General features: G+C 46.0%; 8 non-coding genes across 8 annotated transcripts; all 8 read left to right on the forward strand.

Annotated features, from left to right (window-relative positions):
* Positions 1-458: 458 nt before the first annotated feature.
* On the forward strand, positions 459-649 carry LOC130344571 (U2 spliceosomal RNA). The gene has a single exon (XR_008883472.1). It is a non-coding gene; the product is annotated as a U2 spliceosomal RNA (small nuclear RNA).
* A 2,087-nt stretch (positions 650-2,736) lies between these two features.
* Positions 2,737-2,927, forward strand: LOC130344523 (U2 spliceosomal RNA). The gene has a single exon (XR_008883436.1). It is a non-coding gene; the product is annotated as a U2 spliceosomal RNA (small nuclear RNA).
* Positions 2,928-5,014: 2,087 nt separating this feature from the next.
* LOC130344514 (U2 spliceosomal RNA) lies at positions 5,015-5,205 on the forward strand. Its single transcript, XR_008883428.1, has one exon. It is a non-coding gene; the product is annotated as a U2 spliceosomal RNA (small nuclear RNA).
* Positions 5,206-7,307: 2,102 nt separating this feature from the next.
* Positions 7,308-7,498, forward strand: LOC130344583 (U2 spliceosomal RNA). The gene has a single exon (XR_008883483.1). It is a non-coding gene; the product is annotated as a U2 spliceosomal RNA (small nuclear RNA).
* A 2,099-nt stretch (positions 7,499-9,597) lies between these two features.
* On the forward strand, positions 9,598-9,788 carry LOC130344521 (U2 spliceosomal RNA). The gene has a single exon (XR_008883434.1). It is a non-coding gene; the product is annotated as a U2 spliceosomal RNA (small nuclear RNA).
* Positions 9,789-11,875: 2,087 nt separating this feature from the next.
* LOC130344533 (U2 spliceosomal RNA) lies at positions 11,876-12,066 on the forward strand. The gene has a single exon (XR_008883441.1). It is a non-coding gene; the product is annotated as a U2 spliceosomal RNA (small nuclear RNA).
* A 2,093-nt stretch (positions 12,067-14,159) lies between these two features.
* Positions 14,160-14,350, forward strand: LOC130344547 (U2 spliceosomal RNA). Its single transcript, XR_008883450.1, has one exon. It is a non-coding gene; the product is annotated as a U2 spliceosomal RNA (small nuclear RNA).
* A 2,099-nt stretch (positions 14,351-16,449) lies between these two features.
* Positions 16,450-16,640, forward strand: LOC130344538 (U2 spliceosomal RNA). Its single transcript, XR_008883442.1, has one exon. It is a non-coding gene; the product is annotated as a U2 spliceosomal RNA (small nuclear RNA).
* The last annotated feature ends 827 nt before the right edge of the window (positions 16,641-17,467 follow it).

The raw sequence follows: 17,467 nt of genomic DNA on the forward strand, positions 1-17,467 counted from the left end.
AGAGGTGTGGGGCTTCTAATAGCCGTATAGCTACTCTGTCCCAGTGGACGGACAGTTGTTCGACCTCAATTAGGGTCGTAGATTAGCTAATCGTATATGCACGATGTATCTCACTCTGATATGTGTATTATGATATGTGTATTATGATTATGATTGTATTGGTGGTCTCTCATTCCTTGTTTTATACATTATATATTGAGGACCTTACTGTTGTTCTTGTTATATGAAAATTTATAAATAAAGTTTTAAAAAAAAAAAAAAGGCCCCGTGGGAGTGCAATGGGCCCCTGTCTTGCTGCTTAGCAATAATGGTATGGGTTTAGGTTCTGCTGTGTGTACTGGTGGTTGACTGCCCCCCAGCCCAGAGTGTGCATGGAAAATTGTCTGGCAGCCTCCCTGACAGCAAGCAGTGATAGTGCCCATGAAGGGCACCTTGTTGGGCCCGCCCCTTTCACGGTTATCGCTTCTCGGCCTTTTGGCTAAGATCAAGTGTAGTATCTGTTCTTATCAGTTTAATATCTGATACGTCCCCTATCTGGGGACCATATATTAAATGGATTTTTGAGAACGGGGGCCGATTTCGAAGCTTGCTTCCGTCGCCCTATGCATTGACCCGATATGGCAGTATCTTCGGGTACAGTGCACCACCCCCTTACAGGGTTAAAAAGAAAGATTCCTACTTTCATTGCTACCTGCTTGCTGGCTAGCCAGCTAGCCAGCCCTGTGGGCCTTGCTGCTGCTGCAGCCAAAAAACAAAAGGTGGTGCTGCTGCTGCTTCTGCTGCTTCTGCTTCTGCTTGTGTCTGGCCGCTGTTGGAGCGTCCAGGCACAGGACTTCTGCTGCTGCTGACTAAATGGCCTCCTTAATTGGATCATTTGAGTAGCCAGCACACCTGTGCAGGTAGGGCATGACATGATAGGCAGCTGCCTTGATAGCGGGTGGGTGCTGAATGTTCCTAATTGACAAAATAAGATTAATGCTTATGAAGAAATATAAAATCTCATCCCTTCCCCAATATCGCGCCACACCCCTACCCCTTAATTCCCTGGTTGAACTTGATGGACATATGTCTTTTTTCGACCGTACTAACTATGTAACTATGTAACATAACATGGGGGGGGGGGGGGTCTCCTGGCTGTTCACACAGGTGTGTCATTGCTGTACATTGACCATGCATTGCTTCTGTGGTATTGCAAAGGCAAGACAAATGCTTCCAGCCATCCATTGCACTAATGGATTGGTCATCAGCTGGCTGTCTATGTCCCGCATCAATATAGACCAAAGTACAGAGGGTTAGGCTATGCTATTGTGCACCTACCTGATGCATCAGAAGGTGCGAGGCCCTTGCTAAATTCTGTGCACAGACTTTGAGATCTATACTTTAGACTGTATCTAAACCTGCTCCAACATGGACTGACATTCTGGCCTACTTTCAGCCGATGCGACTTGTCTGTCGCTGAACAGTCGCTTTTTATGTATTCAGCACCTATGTATAATGTTGTAAAAATGCTCTAGAAGCTAAAGTCGCAGAAATGTCACACATATTTGGCCTGCAACTTTCTGTGCGACAAATTCAGACAGGAAAAATCAGTATAAATCCTTAGAAAATTATCCCCCAGTGTCTCCATCTGCTGGCGGTATTGAATAAGCATTGCTGCACTGATGGGGTATGCATTAGACGAAAAAAAAGAAGAAAAAGAAGAATAATACGCCCAGAAAAGAGGCGAAAAGGAGAAAAACGTAAAAAAAGTGAAAAAAAAGTAAGAGGAAGAGAAGGGAAAAAAAGGTGGAAATGGGTTTAAAAGTGATTTCGGCGGAGAAATATATATATATATATATATATATATATATATATATATATATACGCGCACACACACACATATATATAAACGTATTCTCCGTTGAGATATTGCAGCCGCTGCTGTGTCCAGGCCCAGGAGCCTTAGCACTGTGCTGTGATGTCACTCAATACCACTGACATCACTAGGTGTAAACAACATCTCTCCTTTGCTGTGTATGTGACTATGGAGCTGTTTGGTGATGTCGTCTATTATGGCCTTCATAGAAGCAACAGGAGATTGTTGCATCCATCTAGAACCCTCAGAACTACAGTGCTATGATGTCACTCACTTCCACAGGCCTTGCAGAGTGTAAACAACAACAACCCAGCTTTGTTGTGTATGTAACCATAGGGATTTGTGATGTCACCTAGAACCTTCACAGCAGCGACAGCTTTATGAGGAGCATCAGCACTGCTCTGCCTGAGCAGAACCATCACCGCCATAGGTTGTCAAATAACCCGGGTTTAACCCACACAGGTAAGTCCAATGGGGTGCAGGCATGTCCTCTATGCTTACAGCTTCCCGTGGGTGTTGGTTTGATACCGTTTGGGGACAGCCAAGGAGGCATCTGCAGGCAACAAAGGTAGGTGTGTGCTTGTGTGTGTGTTTCCTATGCAGATCCTAAGCCCAGTGTCACATGCAAGTAGGAGGAGTAAGAAGGGTTCCTGGCAAATCCGGGTTATGGATTGCATTTAAAAAGGCCCCGTGGGAGTGCAATGGGCCCCTGTCTTGCTGCTTAGCAATAATGGTATGGGTTTAGGTTCTGCTGTGTGTACTGGTGGTTGACTGCCCCCCAGCCCAGAGTGTGCATGGAAAATTGTCTGGCAGCCTCCCTGACAGCAAGCAGTGATAGTGCCCATGAAGGGCACCTTGTTGGGCCCGCCCCTTTCACGGTTATCGCTTCTCGGGCTTTTGGCTAAGATCAAGTGTAGTATCTGTTCTTATCAGTTTAATATCTGATACGTCCCTTATCTGGGGACCATATATTAAATGGATTTTTGAGAACGGGGGCCGATTTCGAAGCTTGCTTCCGTCGCCCTATGCATTGACCCGATATGGCAGTATCTTCGGGTACAGTGCACCACCCCCTTACAGGGTTAAAAAGAAAGATTCCTACTTTCATTGCTACCTGCTTGCTGGCTAGCCAGCTAGCCAGCCCTGTGGGCCTTGCTGCTGCTGCAGCCAAAAAACAAAAGGTGGTGCTGCTGCTGCTTCTGCTGCTTCTGCTTCTGCTTGTGTCTGGCCGCTGTTGGAGCGTCCAGGCACAGGACTTCTGCTGCTGCTGACTAAATGGCCTTCTTAATTGGATCATTTGAGTAGCCAGCACACCTGTGCAGGTAGGGCATGACATGATAGGCAGCTGCCTTGATAGCGGGTGGGTGCTGAATGTTCCTAATTGACAAAATAAGATTAATGCTTATGAAGAAATATAAAATCTCATCCCTTCCCCAATATCGCGCCACACCCCTACCCCTTAATTCCCTGGTTGAACTTGATGGACATATGTCTTTTTTCGACCGTACTAACTATGTAACTATGTAACATAACATGGGGGGGGGGGGTCTCCTGGCTGTTCACACAGGTGTGTCATTGCTGTACATTGACCATGCATTGCTTCTGTGGTATTGCAAAGGCAAAGACAAATGCTTCCAGCCATCCATTGCACTAATGGATTGGTCATCAGCTGGCTGTCTATGTCCCGCATCAATATAGACCAAAGTACAGAGGGTTAGGCTATGCTATTGTGCACCTACCTGATGCATCAGAAGGTGCGAGGCCCTTGCTAAATTCTGTGCACAGACTTTGAGATCTATACTTTAGACTGTATCTAAACCTGCTCCAACATGGACTGACATTCTGGCCTACTTTCAGCCGATGCGACTTGTCTGTCGCTGAACAGTCGCTTTTTATGTATTCAGCACCTATGTATAATGTTGTAAAAATGCTCTAGAAGCTAAAGTCGCAGAAATGTCACACATATTTGGCCTGCAACTTTCTGTGCGACAAATTCAGACAGGAAAAATCAGTATAAATCCTTAGAAAATTATCCCCCAGTGTCTCCATCTGCTGGCGGTATTGAATAAGCATTGCTGCACTGATGGGGTATGCATTAGACGAAAAAAAAGAAGAAAAAGAAGAATAATACGCCCAGAAAAGAGGCGAAAAGGAGAAAAACGTAAAAAAACGTGAAAAAAAAGTAAGAGGAAGAGAAGGGAAAAAAAGGTGGAAATGGGTTTAAAAGTGATTTCGGCGGAGAAATATATATATATATATATATATATATATATATATATATATATACGCGCACACACACACATATATATAAACGTATTCTCCGTTGAGATATTGCAGCCGCTGCTGTGTCCAGGCCCAGGAGCCTTAGCACTGTGCTGTGATGTCACTCAATACCACTGACATCACTAGGTGTAAACAACATCTCTCCTTTGCTGTGTATGTGACTATGGAGCTGTTTGGTGATGTCGTCTATTATGGCCTTCATAGAAGCAACAGGAGATTGTTGCATCCATCTAGAACCCTCAGAACTACAGTGCTATGATGTCACTCACTTCCACAGGCCTTGCAGAGTGTAAACAACAACAACCCAGCTTTGTTGTGTATGTAACCATAGGGATTTGTGATGTCACCTAGAACCTTCACAGCAGCGACAGCTTTATGAGGAGCATCAGCACTGCTCTGCCTGAGCAGAACCATCACCGCCATAGGTTGTCAAATAACCCGGGTTTAACCCACACAGGTAAGTCCAATGGGGTGCAGGCATGTCCTCTATGCTTACAGCTTCCCGTGGGTGTTGGTTTGATACCGTTTGGGGACAGCCAAGGAGGCATCTGCAGGCAACAAAGGTAGGTGTGTGCTTGTGTGTGTGTTTCCTATGCAGATCCTAAGCCCAGTGTCACATGCAAGTAGGAGGAGTAAGAAGGGTTCCTGGCAAATCCGGGTTATGGATTGCATTTAAAAAGGCCCCGTGGGAGTGCAATGGGCCCCTGTCTTGCTGCTTAGCAATAATGGTATGGGTTTAGGTTCTGCTGTGTGTACTGGTGGTTGACTGCCCCCCAGCCCAGAGTGTGCATGGAAAATTGTCTGGCAGCCTCCCTGACAGCAAGCAGTGATAGTGCCCATGAAGGGCACCTTGTTGGGCCCGCCCCTTTCACGGTTATCGCTTCTCGGCCTTTTGGCTAAGATCAAGTGTAGTATCTGTTCTTATCAGTTTAATATCTGATACGTCCCCTATCTGGGGACCATATATTAAATGGATTTTTGAGAACGGGGGCCGATTTCGAAGCTTGCTTCCGTCGCCCTATGCATTGACCCGATATGGCAGTATCTTCGGGTACAGTGCACCACTCCCTTACAGGGTTAAAAAGAAAGATTCCTACTTTCATTGCTACCTGCTTGCTGGCTAGCCAGCTAGCCAGCCCTGTGGGCCTTGCTGCTGCTGCAGCCAAAAAACAAAAGGTGGTGCTGCTGCTGCTTCTGCTGCTTCTGCTTCTGCTTGTGTCTGGCCGCTGTTGGAGCGTCCAGGCACAGGACTTCTGCTGCTGCTGACTAAATGGCCTCCTTAATTGGATCATTTGAGTAGCCAGCACACCTGTGCAGGTAGGGCATGACATGATAGGCAGCTGCCTTGATAGCGGGTGGGTGCTGAATGTTCCTAATTGACAAAATAAGATTAATGCTTATGAAGAAATATAAAATCTCATCCCTTCCCCAATATCGCGCCACACCCCTACCCCTTAATTCCCTGGTTGAACTTGATGGACATATGTCTTTTTTCGACCGTACTAACTATGTAACTATGTAACATAACATGGGGGGGGGGGGGGGGGGTCTCCTGGCTGTTCACACAGGTGTGTCATTGCTGTACATTGACCATGCATTGCTTCTGTGGTATTGCAAAGGCAAAGACAAATGCTTCCAGCCATCCATTGCACTAATGGATTGGTCATCAGCTGGCTGTCTATGTCCCGCATCAATATAGACCAAAGTACAGAGGGTTAGGCTATGCTATTGTGCACCTACCTGATGCATCAGAAGGTGCGAGGCCCTTGCTAAATTCTGTGCACAGACTTTGAGATCTATACTTTAGACTGTATCTAAACCTGCTCCAACATGGACTGACATTCTGGCCTACTTTCAGCCGATGCGACTTGTCTGTCGCTGAACAGTCGCTTTTTATGTATTCAGCACCTATGTATAATGTTGTAAAAATGCTCTAGAAGCTAAAGTCGCAGAAATGTCACACATATTTGGCCTGCAACTTTCTGTGCGACAAATTCAGACAGGAAAAATCAGTATAAATCCTTAGAAAATTATCCCCCAGTGTCTCCATCTGCTGGCGGTATTGAATAAGCATTGCTGCACTGATGGGGTATGCATTAGACGAAAAAAAAGAAGAAAAAGAAGAATAATACGCCCAGAAAAGAGGCGAAAAGGAGAAAAACGTAAAAAAAGTGAAAAAAAAGTAAGAGGAAGAGAAGGGAAAAAAAGGTGGAAATGGGTTTAAAAGTGATTTCGGCGGAGAAATATATATATATATATATATATATATATATATATATATATATATATATATATACGCGCACACACACACATATATATAAACGTATTCTCGGTTGAGATATTGCAGCCGCTGCTGTGTCCAGGCCCAGGAGCCTTAGCACTGTGCTGTGATGTCACTCAATACCACTGACATCACTAGGTGTAAACAACATCTCTCCTTTGCTGTGTATGTGACTATGGAGCTGTTTGGTGATGTCGTCTATTATGGCCTTCATAGAAGCAACAGGAGATTGTTGCATCCATCTAGAACCCTCAGAACTACAGTGCTATGATGTCACTCACTTCCACAGGCCTTGCAGAGTGTAAACAACAACAACCCAGCTTTGTTGTGTATGTAACCATAGGGATTTGTGATGTCACCTAGAACCTTCACAGCAGCGACAGCTTTATGAGGAGCATCAGCACTGCTCTGCCTGAGCAGAACCATCACCGCCATAGGTTGTCAAATAACCCGGGTTTAACCCACACAGGTAAGTCCAATGGGGTGCAGGCATGTCCTCTATGCTTACAGCTTCCCGTGGGTGTTGGTTTGATACCGTTTGGGGACAGCCAAGGAGGCATCTGCAGGCAACAAAGGTAGGTGTGTGCTTGTGTGTGTGTTTCCTATGCAGATCCTAAGCCCAGTGTCACATGCAAGTAGGAGGAGTAAGAAGGGTTCCTGGCAAATCCGGGTTATGGATTGCATTTAAAAAGGCCCCGTGGGAGTGCAATGGGCCCCTGTCTTGCTGCTTAGCAATAATGGTATGGGTTTAGGTTCTGCTGTGTGTACTGGTGGTTGACTGCCCCCCAGCCCAGAGTGTGCATGGAAAATTGTCTGGCAGCCTCCCTGACAGCAAGCAGTGATAGTGCCCATGAAGGGCACCTTGTTGGGCCCGCCCCTTTCACGGTTATCGCTTCTCGGCCTTTTGGCTAAGATCAAGTGTAGTATCTGTTCTTATCAGTTTAATATCTGATACGTCCCCTATCTGGGGACCATATATTAAATGGATTTTTGAGAACGGGGGCCGATTTCGAAGCTTGCTTCCGTCGCCCTATGCATTGACCCGATATGGCAGTATCTTCGGGTACAGTGCACCACCCCCTTACAGGGTTAAAAAGAAAGATTCCTACTTTCATTGCTACCTGCTTGCTGGCTAGCCAGCTAGCCAGCCCTGTGGGCCTTGCTGCTGCTGCAGCCAAAAAACAAAAGGTGGTGCTGCTGCTGCTTCTGCTGCTTCTGCTTCTGCTTGTGTCTGGCCGCTGTTGGAGCGTCCAGGCACAGGACTTCTGCTGCTGCTGACTAAATGGCCTCCTTAATTGGATCATTTGAGTAGCCAGCACACCTGTGCAGGTAGGGCATGACATGATAGGCAGCTGCCTTGATAGCGGGTGGGTGCTGAATGTTCCTAATTGACAAAATAAGATTAATGCTTATGAAGAAATATAAAATCTCATCCCTTCCCCAATATCGCGCCACACCCCTACCCCTTAATTCCCTGGTTGAACTTGATGGACATATGTCTTTTTTCGACCGTACTAACTATGTAACTATGTAACATAACATGGGGGGGGGGGGGGGGGGTCTCCTGGCTGTTCACACAGGTGTGTCATTGCTGTACATTGACCATGCATTGCTTCTGTGGTATTGCAAAGGCAAAGACAAATGCTTCCAGCCATCCATTGCACTAATGGATTGGTCATCAGCTGGCTGTCTATGTCCCGCATCAATATAGACCAAAGTACAGAGGGTTAGGCTATGCTATTGTGCACCTACCTGATGCATCAGAAGGTGCGAGGCCCTTGCTAAATTCTGTGCACAGACTTTGAGATCTATACTTTAGACTGTATCTAAACCTGCTCCAACATGGACTGACATTCTGGCCTACTTTCAGCCGATGCGACTTGTCTGTCGCTGAACAGTCGCTTTTTATGTATTCAGCACCTATGTATAATGTTGTAAAAATGCTCTAGAAGCTAAAGTCGCAGAAATGTCACACATATTTGGCCTGCAACTTTCTGTGCGACAAATTCAGACAGGAAAAATCAGTATAAATCCTTAGAAAATTATCCCCCAGTGTCTCCATCTGCTGGCGGTATTGAATAAGCATTGCTGCACTGATGGGGTATGCATTAGACGAAAAAAAAGAAGAAAAAGAAGAATAATACGCCCAGAAAAGAGGCGAAAAGGAGAAAAACGTAAAAAAACGTGAAAAAAAAGTAAGAGGAAGAGAAGGGAAAAAAAGGTGGAAATGGGTTTAAAAGTGATTTCGGCGGAGAAATATATATATATATATATATATATATATATATATATATATATATATATACGCGCACACACACACATATATATAAACGTATTCTCCGTTGAGATATTGCAGCCGCTGCTGTGTCCAGGCCCAGGAGCCTTAGCACTGTGCTGTGATGTCACTCAATACCACTGACATCACTAGGTGTAAACAACATCTCTCCTTTGCTGTGTATGTGACTATGGAGCTGTTTGGTGATGTCGTCTATTATGGCCTTCATAGAAGCAACAGGAGATTGTTGCATCCATCTAGAACCCTCAGAACTACAGTGCTATGATGTCACTCACTTCCACAGGCCTTGCAGAGTGTAAACAACAACAACCCAGCTTTGTTGTGTATGTAACCATAGGGATTTGTGATGTCACCTAGAACCTTCACAGCAGCGACAGCTTTATGAGGAGCATCAGCACTGCTCTGCCTGAGCAGAACCATCACCGCCATAGGTTGTCAAATAACCCGGGTTTAACCCACACAGGTAAGTCCAATGGGGTGCAGGCATGTCCTCTATGCTTACAGCTTCCCGTGGGTGTTGGTTTGATACCGTTTGGGGACAGCCAAGGAGGCATCTGCAGGCAACAAAGGTAGGTGTGTGCTTGTGTGTGTGTTTCCTATGCAGATCCTAAGCCCAGTGTCACATGCAAGTAGGAGGAGTAAGAAGGGTTCCTGGCAAATCCGGGTTATGGATTGCATTTAAAAAGGCCCCGTGGGAGTGCAATGGGCCCCTGTCTTGCTGCTTAGCAATAATGGTATGGGTTTAGGTTCTGCTGTGTGTACTGGTGGTTGACTGCCCCCCAGCCCAGAGTGTGCATGGAAAATTGTCTGGCAGCCTCCCTGACAGCAAGCAGTGATAGTGCCCATGAAGGGCACCTTGTTGGGCCCGCCCCTTTCACGGTTATCGCTTCTCGGCCTTTTGGCTAAGATCAAGTGTAGTATCTGTTCTTATCAGTTTAATATCTGATACGTCCCCTATCTGGGGACCATATATTAAATGGATTTTTGAGAACGGGGGCCGATTTCGAAGCTTGCTTCCGTCGCCCTATGCATTGACCCGATATGGCAGTATCTTCGGGTACAGTGCACCACCCCCTTACAGGGTTAAAAAGAAAGATTCCTACTTTCATTGCTACCTGCTTGCTGGCTAGCCAGCTAGCCAGCCCTGTGGGCCTTGCTGCTGCTGCAGCCAAAAAACAAAAGGTGGTGCTGCTGCTGCTTCTGCTGCTTCTGCTTCTGCTTGTGTCTGGCCGCTGTTGGAGCGTCCAGGCACAGGACTTCTGCTGCTGCTGACTAAATGGCCTCCTTAATTGGATCATTTGAGTAGCCAGCACACCTGTGCAGGTAGGGCATGACATGATAGGCAGCTGCCTTGATAGCGGGTGGGTGCTGAATGTTCCTAATTGACAAAATAAGATTAATGCTTATGAAGAAATATAAAATCTCATCCCTTCCCCAATATCGCGCCACACCCCTACCCCTTAATTCCCTGGTTGAACTTGATGGACATATGTCTTTTTTCGACCGTACTAACTATGTAACTATGTAACATAACATGGGGGGGGGGGGTCTCCTGGCTGTTCACACAGGTGTGTCATTGCTGTACATTGACCATGCATTGCTTCTGTGGTATTGCAAAGGCAAAGACAAATGCTTCCAGCCATCCATTGCACTAATGGATTGGTCATCAGCTGGCTGTCTATGTCCCGCATCAATATAGACCAAAGTACAGAGGGTTAGGCTATGCTATTGTGCACCTACCTGATGCATCAGAAGGTGCGAGGCCCTTGCTAAATTCTGTGCACAGACTTTGAGATCTATACTTTAGACTGTATCTAAACCTGCTCCAACATGGACTGACATTCTGGCCTACTTTCAGCCGATGCGACTTGTCTGTCGCTGAACAGTCGCTTTTTATGTATTCAGCACCTATGTATAATGTTGTAAAAATGCTCTAGAAGCTAAAGTCGCAGAAATGTCACACATATTTGGCCTGCAACTTTCTGTGCGACAAATTCAGACAGGAAAAATCAGTATAAATCCTTAGAAAATTATCCCCCAGTGTCTCCATCTGCTGGCGGTATTGAATAAGCATTGCTGCACTGATGGGGTATGCATTAGACGAAAAAAAAGAAGAAAAAGAAGAATAATACGCCCAGAAAAGAGGCGAAAAGGAGAAAAACGTAAAAAAACGTGAAAAAAAAGTAAGAGGAAGAGAAGGGAAAAAAAGGTGGAAATGGGTTTAAAAGTGATTTCGGCGGAGAAATATATATATATATATATATATATATATATATATATATATATACGCGCACACACACACATATATATAAACGTATTCTCCGTTGAGATATTGCAGCCGCTGCTGTGTCCAGGCCCAGGAGCCTTAGCACTGTGCTGTGATGTCACTCAATACCACTGACATCACTAGGTGTAAACAACATCTCTCCTTTGCTGTGTATGTGACTATGGAGCTGTTTGGTGATGTCGTCTATTATGGCCTTCATAGAAGCAACAGGAGATTGTTGCATCCATCTAGAACCCTCAGAACTACAGTGCTATGATGTCACTCACTTCCACAGGCCTTGCAGAGTGTAAACAACAACAACCCAGCTTTGTTGTGTATGTAACCATAGGGATTTGTGATGTCACCTAGAACCTTCACAGCAGCGACAGCTTTATGAGGAGCATCAGCACTGCTCTGCCTGAGCAGAACCATCACCGCCATAGGTTGTCAAATAACCCGGGTTTAACCCACACAGGTAAGTCCAATGGGGTGCAGGCATGTCCTCTATGCTTACAGCTTCCCGTGGGTGTTGGTTTGATACCGTTTGGGGACAGCCAAGGAGGCATCTGCAGGCAACAAAGGTAGGTGTGTGCTTGTGTGTGTGTTTCCTATGCAGATCCTAAGCCCAGTGTCACATGCAAGTAGGAGGAGTAAGAAGGGTTCCTGGCAAATCCGGGTTATGGATTGCATTTAAAAAGGCCCCGTGGGAGTGCAATGGGCCCCTGTCTTGCTGCTTAGCAATAATGGTATGGGTTTAGGTTCTGCTGTGTGTACTGGTGGTTGACTGCCCCCCAGCCCAGAGTGTGCATGGAAAATTGTCTGGCAGCCTCCCTGACAGCAAGCAGTGATAGTGCCCATGAAGGGCACCTTGTTGGGCCCGCCCCTTTCACGGTTATCGCTTCTCGGCCTTTTGGCTAAGATCAAGTGTAGTATCTGTTCTTATCAGTTTAATATCTGATACGTCCCCTATCTGGGGACCATATATTAAATGGATTTTTGAGAACGGGGGCCGATTTCGAAGCTTGCTTCCGTCGCCCTATGCATTGACCCGATATGGCAGTATCTTCGGGTACAGTGCACCACCCCCTTACAGGGTTAAAAAGAAAGATTCCTACTTTCATTGCTACCTGCTTGCTGGCTAGCCAGCTAGCCAGCCCTGTGGGCCTTGCTGCTGCTGCAGCCAAAAAACAAAAGGTGGTGCTGCTGCTGCTTCTGCTGCTTCTGCTTCTGCTTGTGTCTGGCCGCTGTTGGAGCGTCCAGGCACAGGACTTCTGCTGCTGCTGACTAAATGGCCTTCTTAATTGGATCATTTGAGTAGCCAGCACACCTGTGCAGGTAGGGCATGACATGATAGGCAGCTGCCTTGATAGCGGGTGGGTGCTGAATGTTCCTAATTGACAAAATAAGATTAATGCTTATGAAGAAATATAAAATCTCATCCCTTCCCCAATATCGCGCCACACCCCTACCCCTTAATTCCCTGGTTGAACTTGATGGACATATGTCTTTTTTCGACCGTACTAACTATGTAACTATGTAACATAACATGGGGGGGGGGGGGTCTCCTGGCTGTTCACACAGGTGTGTCATTGCTGTACATTGACCATGCATTGCTTCTGTGGTATTGCAAAGGCAAAGACAAATGCTTCCAGCCATCCATTGCACTAATGGATTGGTCATCAGCTGGCTGTCTATGTCCCGCATCAATATAGACCAAAGTACAGAGGGTTAGGCTATGCTATTGTGCACCTACCTGATGCATCAGAAGGTGCGAGGCCCTTGCTAAATTCTGTGCACAGACTTTGAGATCTATACTTTAGACTGTATCTAAACCTGCTCCAACATGGACTGACATTCTGGCCTACTTTCAGCCGATGCGACTTGTCTGTCGCTGAACAGTCGCTTTTTATGTATTCAGCACCTATGTATAATGTTGTAAAAATGCTCTAGAAGCTAAAGTCGCAGAAATGTCACACATATTTGGCCTGCAACTTTCTGTGCGACAAATTCAGACAGGAAAAATCAGTATAAATCCTTAGAAAATTATCCCCCAGTGTCTCCATCTGCTGGCGGTATTGAATAAGCATTGCTGCACTGATGGGGTATGCATTAGACGAAAAAAAAGAAGAAAAAGAAGAATAATACGCCCAGAAAAGAGGCGAAAAGGAGAAAAACGTAAAAAAACGTGAAAAAAAAGTAAGAGGAAGAGAAGGGAAAAAAAGGTGGAAATGGGTTTAAAAGTGATTTCGGCGGAGAAATATATATATATATATATATATATATATATATATATATATATATATATACGCGCACACACACACATATATATAAACGTATTCTCCGTTGAGATATTGCAGCCGCTGCTGTGTCCAGGCCAGGAGCCTTAGCACTGTGCTGTGATGTCACTCAATACCACTGACATCACTAGGTGTAAACAACATCTCTCCTTTGCTGTGTATGTGACTATGGAGCTGTTTGGTGATGTCGTCTATTATGGCCTTCATAGAAGCAACAGGAGATTGTTGCATCCATCTAGAACCCTCAGAACTACAGTGCTATGATGTCACTCACTTCCACAGGCCTTGCAGAGTGTAAACAACAACAACCCAGCTTTGTTGTGTATGTAACCATAGGGATTTGTGATGTCACCTAGAACCTTCACAGCAGCGACAGCTTTATGAGGAGCATCAGCACTGCTCTGCCTGAGCAGAACCATCACCGCCATAGGTTGTCAAATAACCCGGGTTTAACCCACACAGGTAAGTCCAATGGGGTGCAGGCATGTCCTCTATGCTTACAGCTTCCCGTGGGTGTTGGTTTGATACCGTTTGGGGACAGCCAAGGAGGCATCTGCAGGCAACAAAGGTAGGTGTGTGCTTGTGTGTGTGTTTCCTATGCAGATCCTAAGCCCAGTGTCACATGCAAGTAGGAGGAGTAAGAAGGGTTCCTGGCAAATCCGGGTTATGGATTGCATTTAAAAAGGCCCCGTGGGAGTGCAATGGGCCCCTGTCTTGCTGCTTAGCAATAATGGTATGGGTTTAGGTTCTGCTGTGTGTACTGGTGGTTGACTGCCCCCCAGCCCAGAGTGTGCATGGAAAATTGTCTGGCAGCCTCCCTGACAGCAAGCAGTGATAGTGCCCATGAAGGGCACCTTGTTGGGCCCGCCCCTTTCACGGTTATCGCTTCTCGGCCTTTTGGCTAAGATCAAGTGTAGTATCTGTTCTTATCAGTTTAATATCTGATACGTCCCCTATCTGGGGACCATATATTAAATGGATTTTTGAGAACGGGGGCCGATTTCGAAGCTTGCTTCCGTCGCCCTATGCATTGACCCGATATGGCAGTATCTTCGGGTACAGTGCACCACTCCCTTACAGGGTTAAAAAGAAAGATTCCTACTTTCATTGCTACCTGCTTGCTGGCTAGCCAGCTAGCCAGCCCTGTGGGCCTTGCTGCTGCTGCAGCCAAAAAACAAAAGGTGGTGCTGCTGCTGCTTCTGCTGCTTCTGCTTCTGCTTGTGTCTGGCCGCTGTTGGAGCGTCCAGGCACAGGACTTCTGCTGCTGCTGACTAAATGGCCTCCTTAATTGGATCATTTGAGTAGCCAGCACACCTGTGCAGGTAGGGCATGACATGATAGGCAGCTGCCTTGATAGCGGGTGGGTGCTGAATGTTCCTAATTGACAAAATAAGATTAATGCTTATGAAGAAATATAAAATCTCATCCCTTCCCCAATATCGCGCCACACCCCTACCCCTTAATTCCCTGGTTGAACTTGATGGACATATGTCTTTTTTCGACCGTACTAACTATGTAACTATGTAACATAACATGGGGGGGGGGGGGGGGGTCTCCTGGCTGTTCACACAGGTGTGTCATTGCTGTACATTGACCATGCATTGCTTCTGTGGTATTGCAAAGGCAAAGACAAATGCTTCCAGCCATCCATTGCACTAATGGATTGGTCATCAGCTGGCTGTCTATGTCCCGCATCAATATAGACCAAAGTACAGAGGGTTAGGCTATGCTATTGTGCACCTACCTGATGCATCAGAAGGTGCGAGGCCCTTGCTAAATTCTGTGCACAGACTTTGAGATCTATACTTTAGACTGTATCTAAACCTGCTCCAACATGGACTGACATTCTGGCCTACTTTCAGCCGATGCGACTTGTCTGTCGCTGAACAGTCGCTTTTTATGTATTCAGCACCTATGTATAATGTTGTAAAAATGCTCTAGAAGCTAAAGTCGCAGAAATGTCACACATATTTGGCCTGCAACTTTCTGTGCGACAAATTCAGACAGGAAAAATCAGTATAAATCCTTAGAAAATTATCCCCCAGTGTCTCCATCTGCTGGCGGTATTGAATAAGCATTGCTGCACTGATGGGGTATGCATTAGACGAAAAAAAAGAAGAAAAAGAAGAATAATACGCCCAGAAAAGAGGCGAAAAGGAGAAAAACGTAAAAAAAGTGAAAAAAAAGTAAGAGGAAGAGAAGGGAAAAAAAGGTGGAAATGGGTTTAAAAGTGATTTCGGCGGAGAAATATATATATATATATATATATATATATATATATATATATATATATATATACGCGCACACACACACATATATATAAACGTATTCTCGGTTGAGATATTGCAGCCGCTGCTGTGTCCAGGCCCAGGAGCCTTAGCACTGTGCTGTGATGTCACTCAATACCACTGACATCACTAGGTGTAAACAACATCTCTCCTTTGCTGTGTATGTGACTATGGAGCTGTTTGGTGATGTCGTCTATTATGGCCTTCATAGAAGCAACAGGAGATTGTTGCATCCATCTAGAACCCTCAGAACTACAGTGCTATGATGTCACTCACTTCCACAGGCCTTGCAGAGTGTAAACAACAACAACCCAGCTTTGTTGTGTATGTAACCATAGGGATTTGTGATGTCACCTAGAACCTTCACAGCAGCGACAGCTTTATGAGGAGCATCAGCACTGCTCTGCCTGAGCAGAACCATCACCGCCATAGGTTGTCAAATAACCCGGGTTTAACCCACACAGGTAAGTCCAATGGGGTGCAGGCATGTCCTCTATGCTTACAGCTTCCCGTGGGTGTTGGTTTGATACCGTTTGGGGACAGCCAAGGAGGCATCTGCAGGCAACAAAGGTAGGTGTGTGCTTGTGTGTGTGTTTCCTATGCAGATCCTAAGCCCAGTGTCACATGCAAGTAGGAGGAGTAAGAAGGGTTCCTGGCAAATCCGGGTTATGGATTGCATTTAAAAAGGCCCCGTGGGAGTGCAATGGGCCCCTGTCTTGCTGCTTAGCAATAATGGTATGGGTTTAGGTTCTGCTGTGTGTACTGGTGGTTGACTGCCCCCCAGCCCAGAGTGTGCATGGAAAATTGTCTGGCAGCCTCCCTGACAGCAAGCAGTGATAGTGCCCATGAAGGGCACCTTGTTGGGCCCGCCCCTTTCACGGTTATCGCTTCTCGGCCTTTTGGCTAAGATCAAGTGTAGTATCTGTTCTTATCAGTTTAATATCTGATACGTCCCCTATCTGGGGACCATATATTAAATGGATTTTTGAGAACGGGGGCCGATTTCGAAGCTTGCTTCCGTCGCCCTATGCATTGACCCGATATGGCAGTATCTTCGGGTACAGTGCACCACCCCCTTACAGGGTTAAAAAGAAAGATTCCTACTTTCATTGCTACCTGCTTGCTGGCTAGCCAGCTAGCCAGCCCTGTGGGCCTTGCTGCTGCTGCAGCCAAAAAACAAAAGGTGGTGCTGCTGCTGCTTCTGCTGCTTCTGCTTCTGCTTGTGTCTGGCCGCTGTTGGAGCGTCCAGGCACAGGACTTCTGCTGCTGCTGACTAAATGGCCTCCTTAATTGGATCATTTGAGTAGCCAGCACACCTGTGCAGGTAGGGCATGACATGATAGGCAGCTGCCTTGATAGCGGGTGGGTGCTGAATGTTCCTAATTGACAAAATAAGATTAATGCTTATGAAGAAATATAAAATCTCATCCCTTCCCCAATATCGCGCCACACCCCTACCCCTTAATTCCCTGGTTGAACTTGATGGACATATGTCTTTTTTCGACCGTACTAACTATGTAACTATGTAACATAACATGGGGGGGGGGGGGTCTCCTGGCTGTTCACACAGGTGTGTCATTGCTGTACATTGACCATGCATTGCTTCTGTGGTATTGCAAAGGCAAAGACAAATGCTTCCAGCCATCCATTGCACTAATGGATTGGTCATCAGCTGGCTGTCTATGTCCCGCATCAATATAGACCAAAGTACAGAGGGTTAGGCTATGCTATTGTGCACCTACCTGATGCATCAGAAGGTGCGAGGCCCTTGCTAAATTCTGTGCACAGACTTTGAGATCTATACTTTAGACTGTATCTAAACCTGCTCCAACATGGACTGACATTCTGGCCTACTTTCAGCCGATGCGACTTGTCTGTCGCTGAACAGTCGCTTTTTATGT

Source organism: Hyla sarda, unplaced genomic scaffold, assembly GCF_029499605.1.
Source record: "Hyla sarda isolate aHylSar1 unplaced genomic scaffold, aHylSar1.hap1 scaffold_722, whole genome shotgun sequence".
NCBI classification, from domain to species: Eukaryota; Metazoa; Chordata; class Amphibia; order Anura; family Hylidae; genus Hyla; species Hyla sarda.